The following is a 13,629-nucleotide window of genomic DNA, read 5'->3' on the forward strand; positions in this document are numbered from 1 at the left end:
TTGCTTTATTTGCCATTTGCACAAGTACTAAATATAAAAGTCACGGATTGTTTAATTGTGATATATATATATATATATTTTTTTTTTTGCTAGAACAAGTGAATATAATTTTGAGAAGTTTGTATGCTGTAAGTTTAATGTGCTAAAAGTGCCTGTGCTTTTTAGATATAAAACACAAATACCCTGCCAGTTTTTGTTAGGAATAAATCTATCTGTTATCATGTGTTCTTGGGGATGTTTTGCAAGGTTAGCTTAGCTTGCAGCCTTGCGTTTGATATGTTTAATTGGCTTCTGAAATTAAATTATGCCTCCTGGCAAACCGGAAAAAGCTGCTTAATGAAAGGATGCTGGAGAGATTCAGCAATGGTGTGGAAGTGCATGGCAGACATCCAGCGCGGGGGGGTGGGGGGGGCGTCTCTCAGCTGTCACCATGTTGGTTCGCAGGTCATATTTGCAACTGAAACTCAGAAACTTATCATTAGCGGTGTGGAATCTGCATGTCAGTATTTGTGTAGAAACAGACTATTTAAGTGTGAAGGTTATTCCCAGGAAGCTGAATTGTTAACTTCATGCTGTCTGCTGTTATCTTCAAACCAGTTTTCTCCTCTGTAGATGAGGGTGTACAGAGGGTGTACAGATAGTATTCAAACTTGTTTTGTTTTGCCCCTCCCCCCCACCTGACACACACACACACACACTAAATAAACATTACCTTGCAGCTCAATGAGAAGGTATGTACCTGTTCTGCAGACAACATATCAAAGACCAGGCAAATTTTGCACGCTGCACTACATTTGTAACATTTCCAAAGGCAAGCAATTTCGAAATAGGTCTGGGCCCACCTCCAACCCCCCACACCATTAAGTTTGCTTTTTTTCCTCACTTGCACCCCCACTGCAATTCTTTTGTGCTCCACCAGGGGGGCGCACTACACAGTTTGAGCACCTCTGGTGTACAGCTTTGACTCTGACCTGCTTATGTATGATTAAAATAGAGTAATAATGATCAGCATCATACCTGATAAGTTTATAGAATAAGTCACTAAGAACATAAGAAATTTACAAAGGAGAGGAGGCCATTCAGCCCATCAAGTTCGTTTGGGGAGAACTTAACTAATAACTCAGAGTTCTTAAAATCTTATCTAGCTCTGATTTAAAGGAACCCAGGGTTTTAGCTCGCGCTACACTAGCAGGAAGACTATTCCATACTCGAACTACACGTTGTGCAAAGAAGTTTTCCTCGCATTCAGTTTAAAATGTTTTCCCGCTAATTTCCACTAATGGCCACGAGTTCCAGTATTTACACTAACATTGAAGTGGCCATTTGGCTGAACAGTATCCAGACCTGTTAGAATCTTATATACCTGGAGGCTGTTTAAATTCTCTCTCGTAGCCTTTCAGACTGAAGGGGGCCACTTCCGTGTGTCGCTGTGGCAGCAAACATCAGGAACTGGGACCTTTGTGCTAAATAAGCACGGGAGACGCAAAAAGCTCGTAGGTTAAACTTCAGCCCCAAACTTCATATTCTCGATGAACCTGTCCAGTACCAGTCTGGAGCAGGCACTAAGAGAGGGTCCTGGAACTGCCTCCGAGGAACTACAATCAGGCCGAGTTTCCATAATGTGAACCGTTCCAGAAAAAGGTTCCGGCGGTGTGAAAGTGCCTCATGACCAGGCCGCCCGCACTCTCCCTTCTCTCGTCCATCCCCTCAGCCTTGCTGGTGGTATTGTGATTGGCTCACGTGATGTTGTGGGAGGGGTCCTGACTGGATTCCCTGTGGTATCTTTGTTAAGGAATTTCATACCTGCCTTCTCATGCAAGTCTGTGCCGCCTCACACCTTGGCAGGAATATGGATTTCAGATGCCCGTGGCTTAAAATTATTTTTAAATATGGGTGGGTTTTGTAGAATGCTTCTCATCTCCAGGCTTTTTTAATTTTGCAGTGCAGTGTGTGATCATCCTTTGAACACAGCGGCGAATGTTGAATGGCCCCACAGTCCTCTGATATTAAATGCTCAAATGCATGTTTTTTTTCTTGGCATAATTACGGGAGCTGTGTTAAACTGCGCTCTGCAGCGACGCAACTGAGGACTGCAGCTGGGGGACTACAACTGGGGACTGCAGCTGGTTACTGCAACTGAGGACTGCAGCTGAGGACTGCAGCTGGTTACTGCAACTGAGGACTACAACTGAGGACTGCAGCAGGTTACTGCAACTGAGGACTGCAGCTGGGGCCTGCAGCTGGTTACTGCAACTGAGGACTGCAGCTGGGGACTGTAACTGAGAACTGCAGCTGGGGACTGCAGCTGGTTACTGCAACTGAGGACTGCAGCTGGGGACTGCACCGGTACCATTCACAGTGCTGTGTTTTGCTTTTGTAGTTGCAGTGTGGAGTCACCTGGGGGCATCTTGCTAATGCACAGTACCACATGGCTTTTAAAGTTCTGGAGTAGGTGTAAATTCAGGAACTGGGAATGTGCATCGGTGGCTGCATGGGAGATGTGACTTTTCTGTGCCTGTGCCAGTGATTTTGCTGATGGTGCCCAGTGTCCTTCCGTCGTCATGGGAAGACAGTTTCCTAGCTGCCTGTGGGATGGCTCCGGATACGCCCCCCCGGGCTGCACACTGATGCTGTTTTCGAAATCTCCCAATGATATCTCTGGGTCCCGCTGCATGTTTACGACGTCTGGCGCTGGTGAGAACCTCCATCCATTTCTGTCCTCAGTGTTTCGTGGGATCACCCCCCCCCCCCCTTCCCCCGCAGCCCTCGCCGGGTGTGTGGCTGCTGAAAACATACAGAATGATCTGGAGAGCTGCCTGAAAGCTGCATTCTTACACTTGTTAGCTAAAAATAACGGAGATGTGACAGATCGCTAATACAGGCCAGAGGGTCTCAAGGGCATGGTGTCAGGGTGCAAAGCCATCTGTAGGGGGGCCCCAGACTGGGCCCACAGAAGGTGGTGTGGCCCCGGAGAGGCCTCAGGGAGGGCGGTGTGGCCCCGGAGAGGCCCCAGGGAGGGCGGCGTGGCCCCGGAGAGGCCTCAGGGAGGGCGGCGTGGCCCCGGAGAGGCCCCAGGGAGGGCGGCTTGGCCCCGGAGAGGCCTCAGGGAGGGCGGCGTGGCCCCGGAGAGGCCCCAGGGAGGGCGGCGTGGCCCCGGAGAGGCCTCAGTGATGACATCATCTTCCTGACCCCTTGGTCATCCAGGCCCCGGCAATATGGCAGGATTGCTGCTGGATCGTCATGAAACAGACGTTGCTGATGGTTACTGTAAACAGCACCGCTTACGTTTCGGTGTTTGTGAGCCTAACTGTTCTCTTGGGCTGGTAACTAAGGTTGCTTTCCTGTCTGTAAATATGACTTTTCTTTGGTTCAGTTATTTCTCACAGCATAGTCACAGTTACTGTACTATATAACTATATATACATATATTCTACAGTCCTGTTTTTGCCTTTGTTATGCATACGAAAATACATTTTCTATGATTCACTAGTAGGTGTGCTTGCATCATTAGATGATATATTTTTTGTCAGGGAGACCCCCCCCCCCTCTGTATTTTTTGCAGACGTGGGTCCAGGCACAGAGTACACCTTTGTTAATAATAATAATTTAGTCACAGCTACAGTATTACTTTGTACGCAGCCTGTGCCGCCTGTGCGGCCTGTGCCACCTGTGCGGCCTGTGCGGCCTGTGCCACCTGTGCGGCCTGTGCAGCCTGTGCAGCCTGCTTATGTTGTTACGCATTTTTGATGCTGGCGTCTCCTCTCACGGTGTCCCTGGCTGATATACACACAGTGCAGATGGCCAATCTGCTACAGCAGAGGCCCAGAAGGGGGCGTATGACGCTCTGTGATGGTAGGGGGGTACCTGGGGGAGGGGCCGTCCCTTAAAGGGAGCCCTGCTACCCCTGTCACACCCACTGTCCCATCCCATTCGCTCAGCGGTGGAGTTTGCCAACACTCAAACCGTGCATTTGTCAGAGGGTAGGTTTGCCACCCCCCCTTTGGCACAATTCTAGGGGAAGCCGGGTCAGAGAACCATTAAAAACATTCGGGCTGATGAGGAGAGGGTCCTGTGCTCTGAACCAATCACATTTGCTGTTAAACCATTTAGAAAAATCATTCTGAATGTATTTAAATATTTAAACTCAAGAGGAGGCACTAAAATTGGCCCGGACACCGAAAAGTCTAAGTGTTAAATTGTAAAATCTCTTCGTAGGCATTTGGCCTCTCGAGTTGCCAGCGTTACAGTGGCAAAAAACATCAGTTATTATAATGAGTTTTATTCGCCACACAAACGGTAGGAAGTGGCTTAGCCTGCGACAGATCACCCGCTGCGATAACAGGAAGCCTGGGGGGCGCTGCGTGTCTCTGAGGTGCGCAATCCTGCCAAACTGCCCCCCTGCGCCTCCTTCCCTGTTTCACACACCTCCCACGCCTTTGGGCTCCTTGCAAGCTGTCGCGAGGGAAGATCCCGGGCCGGTTGGAGCAGGCAGAAGCAGGGCCCGGTGGAACGGAGTCTGCCACGTTCTGCTGCTGCTGAAGACTGACAGGCAGATGCGCGTCTGAACCACAGAACAGGCCGAGGGTTTAGATCACAGCTCTTAATGTGCCATCGGTGGGCCGAGTGGCTCTGGCTCCCTCTGGAGGCCAAATATGGCCATGCATCTGTTCAGCCTAAAAAAATAAAAGCAGGACAGCTTATGGCTCGATCCCTTAGCGCTTCGTAGAGAACGACTAATTAATTAATCAGCTGTGCGATTTAATGATTTCCACAGGCTGCCTGGTCTCTCATGGCATCCAGGGCAAACAGGGCCATTGATGTGGCATAATTGGGGGCAACTTTGCTAACAGGGCATCCCCCAGCTTCTGAGGGCCACTAGACCCTCTGTCCCCTCTGTCGCCCCGGGCTGGGACCGCTTGTCACCAATTAACAGATGTCTTGATAAAGACCAGTCTGATTCATGCACGCAATGCAGTAACAAGAGCTTCTCCCGTTTTTTATTGCCTTCAGATTAAAAAAAAAATTCCCATGGGGCACAGGTGCACTGGCGTGACGTCATCTTTGTCCTTGTGTCCAGAGACAAAGTACCTGGATCCCAGATCCAAGTGTTTCGTTCAGTGCTCAGAGCTTATGAAATTATGTTAAACGTCCGTGTCTGCTTTTCCACTTTGGGGTGGGACCAGCCATGTACAGAACAGACTAATCATTTAGTGATAAACGGGCTTTTCACCTTAGACAGCACAAAATCCAGGTCATTTATCGGTAACACAGATAGAGGGCGCTCAAGCTTCAATTTCCAAATAAATCTACTAAACGAAAGTGATGCCAAGTCCATGTTATACCATATAATGGTTATTGAAAACGATTCTAATTTGCATTTCATTCACAAATGACTTTTGTAACAGACACTTTTAGTCAATATCTGTCCAATTAATGCCTACCAGTCTCGAGCGGGTCTGACAAAAAGGATGTATGTAATAATGAAACTGAACATTTTTTAACTGCATGCTTCTGCAGTGCTTTCGTATCATAACTGGGGTAAACGCCTTTCTGAGAGGCCTTACACACCACTCATTCCCTCTCACTCAGTACAATTTATGAAATATTAATTATGATAGTCTATCTAAACCTAATACAGAACAAATTGCATATTAAACTATCAATACGGCTACGTTTGCATGTTTGTTATTAATTACGACTCTGTTTAATCAAATTTAGCTGCGCAGATTTGTGAATAATATATGAAAACCGGCAAGCTACAAACGCGACCCTCTCGCACACTTCAAAGACCTTGTTTGGTAAAGCGCTGGCTTTCCTGCGCTAAAACTCATTATCAGCTCTGCGCGCTCACATTTGACGAGCTTTTAATTATTCATCCGTGCACCACGCGCATGCCCGCCTGCCCCTCGCGAGATATGTTTGATTTTTTTTTCCCTAAAAGGAAAAGCAGGGGATTCCTTTCCGTGGCCATTATTATCTTTGATAATCACCGGCTTCCGGAACCTTCGCGTCAGCATTCTGTATTTAAATGGACGACCTGTTCTGGACGCCTCCTGTCCTGTTCAGGACCCCGACGGCCTTAGTCGCTCATTACATCCCACCAGGCACCTATAGGCTCTCAAACTGCCTGATATAACAACACGCTGAACTTTCCTTGGGGGGAGCGCCCGTGACTAGCTTCTAGCGCACCTCAGGGGGGGCCCTTAGCATGAGGGCCACCGCGGTCTGCAGAAATGAGCAGCCCTGTGTAAGTTAGGCTTTGCATTTAGAATAACGGGCGCATCGTGTGACTGGGTGTCTAACCGGCCCAGAGTGCCTGCTCAGCTCTTTAAACTGACGCCTGTCAGGTGGCGCCGAGCCAAACACCCCAGAGGCAGGAGTGGGAACAAACGGGCCGGCTGCGAGTGCCTCCCGCCCCGGCACCGCTGCGTTCACGCTTCGGAAATCCGGCTCGATTTTCCGGAGTGAACCTGGAGCAGGATGTAATCGCAACAGACACTCCACCGAAAGAGACCCTCCCCACACATGGAAAACCATTCAGAAAACAAGAAAAAAAGACAAACGCTTCTGGAAATGGAAATGTCTCACTCATGCACTGCGAGTATCTTTCCCGTCTGTGATACAGGCAGCGGCGGCGTTTGCATGGGGCCCCTGAGGTTTGGGGAGCCCCCTACTGGCCATAAACTGTCACTACACTAAAGGGGCAAGACGACTCTAGAAACATGAGTACTGGCTCTGGACACACCGCCGTGACGTGCAAAGATGCCAAAATGCCCAGTGGTGCAGTGGCAAGACAATGAATGATAAAACAAGTACAGTGATTAAGCGGGAAGCTCTAATTAGAGGGGGAAAAAAAGGGCAGCACCGTGAGATAAAGTTCAGCCATAAACCCGGATAGCTGGCTGGCCTTTCTCAGGATCCCTGAGTTCAGCCTCGTGACGCATGACGTGGGCGGATTACAGCGCAGGCGGGGATTTAGCCCCGAAACGGGAATATCACAGCCGTAAATCAGGGCGTTAGGCAGGACCGATAACGTTCAAAATATAGACACGACAGTAAACAAAGAGGGGCCGCACCTCCGCACAGCGATCTCACAGTAACCGGTGATTAATTAAGAGATGGCAGAGCTTTAATTAACAGTTAATTGCAGAAAGGTAGCGTGTGTCAGGATACAGATGGTTGGTGTGTTTTATTGGAAGGCTTCGGGACAGGGCTCCTGCGATGCCAAACCTGTGTGCTCCTGCTCCCCCTGATAGCAAGAAGGAAGGGGGGGGGGGACGAGGTCTAGGACGGGACCCCACTGTGCATCACACAAGCAGCTCCACATTTCTGTGTCCCACCCCCAACCTCACATGATGCTCGCTGTATCTATCTGTATCTGTATCTATATTCTTTTACAAAAAATACATTATTATGCTTCGGTCTCGTTTCCCTGCAGATGCCTTCAGACGTCAGTTCATAATTTGGAATGTAAGAAAATCGATCCCACCGTAGTAATTAACTGGAGAACTCACTGCCACCCAGAGCGCAGCCTTCACTACGCTCCATCCGCACCATAAATGTGCTCTGAATATAGCTTGATACCAAGTTAGGGTGCAGGGCTGACAATATGAAAAAGAATAAAAATGTACGAACCCCATAAGCCATTTTCAGCCAGGTAAGCTAATGCATTGGCAACTTTTCTAAATTTGGCTGCTGAGATGCAAACCACATCTAGCATTATGAAACATCTGACACTGTCATGAACACCAGTAACAACACCACAGACAACACCACTAACGCCACAGACAACACTACAGACAACACCACAGACAACACAGACACCACCACTAACACCATAGACAACACCACTAACAACACCACAGACAACATCACAGACAACACCACAGACAACTCCACTAACACCACAGACAACATCACAGACAACACCACAGACAACACCACTAACAACGCCACAGACAACATCACTAACAACACCACTAACACCACAGACAACACCACTAACACCACAGACAACACCACTAACAACACCACAGACAACATCACAGACAACACCACTAACAACACCACAGACAACATCACAGACAACACTACAGACAACATCACAGACAACACCACTAACAACGCCACAGACAACATCACTAACAACACCACTAACACCACAGACAACACCACTAACACCACAGACAACACCACTAACAATGCCACAGACAACACCACAAACACCACAGGTGGCTCCATTAACTGCTCCACTGATTGCAGCACTAACCACAGCACTGACCTCTCGGCACTTTCCCCCTCACGCTTTCGCAGTCGGCCTTCCAAATGCTGACGGGACCGTTTTTCTCACTGAGTTGTCAGGAGAGGAGCACCTGACGATCCCCGAGGTGCACGCTGCTGTCAGGAAAATGCGACGTCCTCCCACAGTCCTGCTGGCCCTTTAGAGCGGCAGCGCGCCGCAGACCGGCATGCCCCGCTGTTTAGTTTGGGATTTCTTATTTTCCACAGTTGGATTAATGCAGGGAGGCTTCTCTTAAATTAGCCCTCTGAGGAACTAGAGCTCAAATTCTTGTATTTATGTAAGTAATAGGTTGGAGAAAATGCTAAACTGATATAATTATGCAGTCCAGTACTTTGCTTTGAGAACTGCTCGGAAAAAACCTGATGAAATATGGATGTGTTTAGGGTGTAACACTGCTTAAATATTTAGAGCCCAGTGTTAGTGTAGGACCGCAGTAAACATACTAGTCAACAGCAATAATTGCTTTGCAGCAGAAATTTCCCACTTAATTTATAGGTCTGCGGTGTCTATTCGACTTAAACTGCAGCATCTCGGTCTCCAAAGATTCTCCGGCGAACAGTGTCCTGCTATTAGGCTCTTTGAGCAGCGTGTCTGAAGCACCATGCTGGTCAACTGTTATCGGCGTGTTCATCGCCTCAGAAAGAGGACAGTGCCGTTCAAAGCCCACATGCAGCCCTAGGGCAGCCTCAGCACCGGCTCCTCCCCATCTGGGAGAAGCCGGTGCCCTAAGCAGATGCCTGTGTCGGTTTGAGTGGCCCTGCTTGATGGCTCTGGAGACACGAAAGCGAGTGTCACTTCCTGAGGAGACACTGGTCTGAGCTCTGTGGCCTTTTGTTTGACTCTTCTTAGAGTTTCGCTCTTCGAAAGGTGAGCCCCTTACTATGAAAGCCTCTCCTCCCGGCCCTAAAATCGAAGCTTTGCATCTCCCCAGAAAACCTTACCACATCCCAAGAATTTCACCCAGACTTTTTCTTAAAGTAAAGGAATCATTCAAGCCAACTGCGAAATTAATTATTAAACACGCTGAATACGTTTCAAAGAGTTGTTTTCACTCTTAGGTGAGGAGGATCTTGAAGTCGGGCTTTGGACACTTTGCTCATCTTCCTTCCTCTCCTGGAATGGTCCTCTGCCCTCTAAGCATTGCTTTTACTGCCTTTGAAGAGCCGTTTTTTATCGACGGAGCGGCCGGGCTTGGCGGGGAAGCAGCGCTGTGGACGTCTGGTAGCTATTCGCCTGTTTCCCGCTTTGGCCCATAAATTTTTGATGGCTTATATACACCCCCAGCTAGCCGTGCTAGCTTCAGCTACAATGCCAGAGTCAAACTGAGCGCATTCGCGTCGAAGGGCCTCCTTCCCGGCTTGGGGGGGGGGGGGGGGCGGTGGGGGGGCAGCGTGGCCTTGGTAGGCCTAAAGATTTTTTGCAGGAGTTTCACTTGTTAACAACTTTTATGTTAATGGTTCCCATTAGAGCTGATCAATCTGCTTAGATGCTAACACCCTGCCTCCTTTGAAGCGCGGCCATCGATCTGTCGGAATATAAAGGAATTAAATGGCTAATCGACTGCCGGCGTAATCCGGAAGTGTTATCCGCCAGCATCTGACAGCCCCGGCTTGCGAGAAGCTCCTCTGCTCCGCAACTGTAAACATAAAGCAACGAGAGGTCGGCCGAGGAGCTAAAAAAGGCGACAAACTGCAGAGGGTGCTCTGTGAACATGGGGGACAAACCCCCCCCCCCCCCCCCCGCTAAATTAACATAGCAACCCAGGAAATGAGGCTAAGCCAGCCAAGAGTCTCAATGACTCATTAAGGGTTGGGATAATCGGATAAATGGCCGTCCAACGGCAGGTGAGAGACGATTAAGCACAATTACCACACAGCACAATGAAGACGATACCAAAAACAAACATTAAATGTGAAAAGAATTAACTGACAGAACAAAGAATATATGTATTAGTACAATCATATCCCATCATTTTCTGTGGGAAACGTATATGTGGCACGAATCTTCTGCAGGCCGCTGGGATGATCAGTGAAGCCCATCGATGTGACAAATGACATGATTTGGTGTTTCCGTCATGGGAAATCAGCCGCTCACATCCCATGAAAATACACAACTTTCTTATCCAAGGAGTGAAGGCAAAGCAGTTCAAAGACGACTTAAAAATTAATTGTTACATACATTTTACCAACTTAACATTTACTGCTACATGCTACGAGTTAAACATTTACTTAGCTACCGGTTTTCTGAGCTGAATATTTATTGAAATCGCTGCGAGCTCCAGGCATGAGAGGGTCTCTGAGCGGCGAATGCAAAGCGGAGGTGTGAGCGCGCATTCGCTTTCATCTGAAACGCATTTAAAAAAAAAAAAACACAAGTGTGGGGGGGTGCAGGTTTACACGCTAGTCACTCCCCCCGCCCCCTCAGGTCTGGATGGCGTGGATTTACGGGGGACGGGGGGGCGACAGGGGGATAATGCAAAGATGGGGTCGCTTACAACCCCGAGAAGGAACAGGATCCCGTGCCATATGCCATCTCCGAAAGCCGCACCCCCCCGGATTCCAAATCCGGCTTTAATCTCCGGGCCCGGCCATAAAAGATTCATCCCAGACCTCCGGAGAGGATTCTTGGAAACTTAGGCGAAGTGGTCGCCCTGAAAAATTCATATGCGTGTGGTAGCAAACAGCTGCGAAAGCCGTAATTAACTTGATTGCTCATATTACACAATAAATCCATTTATGTAATATTCATCGAGGTTCCCCCACAGATCGCATGGAAATGACCTGACAGCCGCAAATCCCCCCAACATTTCTGGATGATTCTTTTGTGGATGGTCCTTTCAGACCCATCGCTGCTGACAGTAGTGTCCCCCCCCCCCCCCCCCCCCCCGCACAAAGTGAGCATTCTTTGCCACTGGCAGCATCGTGACCGACTCCTTACGGAACCTTCCAGACCTGGGGTCACACCTTGAGAAAAGCTAACAGGAAGACGTATTATCTGGTTCAGGTTTAGTCCGGGCCCGTCCCAGTCCGTCACGTGGGCTCTCACCGGTTCTTTCTGTGTCCACTCAGGCATCCATCTTCCTCCTCTTCCTCTCCCTCCCCTTCCTGCTCGCGGGATAGGCCCGTGCTGTACTTCCTGAAGGGCGCAGCGGGAAAGGCAGCCCCACCCATCCCAACATGGCTCCGCCCACCGCGCCTCTAATCCGGCCGGCCGATGACCCAGGTGAGTCCCGGAGGAGAGCCCAGCTGACGGGCCAATAGGAAGTCCCCGAATCCCGACCCTATGCCACGCGCTCGGCCAGAAACTGGGACAGAGCGGAGCTGACAGGCAGGCCTGGTCTGCGAGCCTCCTCACATTAATGGCGTGAGCACTGGGGGATGGGAGGGGCAAGCTGGCGAGCCTAATATCCAGTGGTCACATGACACTCTGCTCGCTCATCCCTGGGTTTCTGATGATGTCCTGGGGACCCAGCAGGGGGTGCTGCAGCTGAACTGCTCCCATGAAAAGCTGCACCAAAGGACCAGGTTCCGGGGGTCGGAGGAAAGAGGTTAATATGACATCATAGGAAATGGCCCACAAACAGGGAGTTGGGGATGGGGTACATACCGCCCAATATTTTATTTGGCTTCATTCTCCCCTCCCAAAAAATACCTTTGCATTTAAATTATTAAATCATGCTCCCCCAATATCAAATTCTCTCCTACGCCTCTGCCTGCAAATATTACCCTGGTTCTCCTGCGCTCCCCAGGCTTGCTGGGTGGGGCAGACTCTCTCACCCCCTACCCTGACCCCCTGGCCAACTGAAAGTCCTGGACACTGGCAGGCCTGGTACCTTCTGGGGCGAGACCCGGATCCGGGCCCTTGGTGGTCCTGGGACTGTCAGCTAAGAGTGAGCCCAGAGCAGACGGGCTCATAACCTCAAAACCAAAACCGACTCCGCCGCCTGATCTGCTACAAACGTTGCCGCACTTGTACCACAACACACCGTGTTTGTTTTGCTTTATTTTTTTCACCATCGCAGATCGGTTTCGCACCAGGAAGGATCCGAGCCAAGGCCCCCGTCTGTCTCCCTCCCAGGCGGCCGCAAACCCCCCCGGGAGAGTGGGAGGGGGCGTGCTTTCAGCTGCAGCACACACGTTTATTTCCATTGGTCGGCCTTGGCGATGGCTCCGCCTCCATGAGCTCAGCGAAACGTGTCCTGGCAACCAGATGCCGAGTTAACCCCGGCCGTTAATAAAGGGCAGGAAACAAAGGCTCGTGGGGGCGGTAACGAGAGGGGAACATGGCCCTCCTTCCGGCAAGGCTGTTTCAAGCGCCCCCCCCCCCCCCGATGACATGCCATGGGATCCCACCAGCTAGCCCCCAGGGGCCAATCGCACGCCTGCCCCTGTAGGAAGACACACCATGCGTCTCGCTCCTCTCACTCCTGTATGGCCCCCCCATCGACTGGGACGGAAATAGACAGGCTGTGCGGCTGGCCCCCCCCCACCATTACAGTCTGCCTCCACATGCACACACTGCACCGGGATTTAACACCAGTGCCCCCCAACCAATCAGCACAATGAAACATCAGACATTAAGCATAGATTGTTTATCGTTGACTTTCATGTGATTCAGTGACGCCCCCCCCCCACACACACACACTCAGGGGGGCACTATGGCCCAGTTCTCAGAGCGTTGGGGGTTCGAATCCCGCATTTTCCGCTTGTGTTGCGTGGGCCTCCTGCAGGCACTGCAGCTTCCAGTTAGGCCAGCAAGCATCACGAGATTGTCATCCAGGGCGTATCGCAGCCGTGTTCTCCACGCAGCCAGGACACGGTCGGGAAATAGCTGGATGGATGGAAACATTAATTAATAATATGAGCACGCCTGGGGGGTGCAGCCAGTCGACGTTGGACCCCTAGAGGTTTTTTTTCCCCTACTAGGTTTTTAGTTTCTCTCTTCCGTTGTCATCTGACTCTTTCTTTCTTTCTTTCTTTCATTTGTTCGCATTTCCCTTTCCTTTTCCCTCTTTTTGTATTTTTCTGTCTTAATGACGCTGTTATGTATCACAACACACCCCTGTAAAGCGCCTTGGGGTGACTCTGTCGTGAAAAGCGCTAAATAAATTGGAAGCTAAACACATTTCAGTTTTCTGGTAGCAATATGCATTTATGATAACTTCAACAATATAATATTTTTTCATTTGTTTGTTACGATTATTATAATTTTTATTATAATGTGCCGGCTAAAATTAATGACAGAAAACATGACTTCATAAAGAAAATCAATCCCATTTTTGATTCATTCATGGAAATAACCAAAAAGTAGTTCAGCAGTGAGTATTA

The 13,629-nt window shown here is 49.6% G+C and overlaps 1 long non-coding RNA gene across 2 annotated transcripts; it reads left to right on the forward strand.

Annotated features, from left to right (window-relative positions):
* The first annotated feature begins 1,803 nt into the window (after positions 1–1,803).
* Positions 1,804–13,426, forward strand: LOC125728082 (uncharacterized). Of its 2 annotated transcripts, none has more exons than XR_007388918.1 (3): positions 1,804–2,694; positions 11,371–11,524; positions 12,051–13,426. It is a non-coding gene; the product is annotated as an uncharacterized LOC125728082 (long non-coding RNA). The 2 variants fall into 2 exon arrangements; XR_007388919.1 differs by having other exon boundaries at positions 12,324–13,426.
* The last annotated feature ends 203 nt before the right edge of the window (positions 13,427–13,629 follow it).

Source organism: Brienomyrus brachyistius, unplaced genomic scaffold (genome assembly GCF_023856365.1).
Source record: "Brienomyrus brachyistius isolate T26 unplaced genomic scaffold, BBRACH_0.4 scaffold153, whole genome shotgun sequence".
NCBI lineage: Eukaryota > Metazoa > Chordata > Actinopteri > Osteoglossiformes > Mormyridae > Brienomyrus > Brienomyrus brachyistius.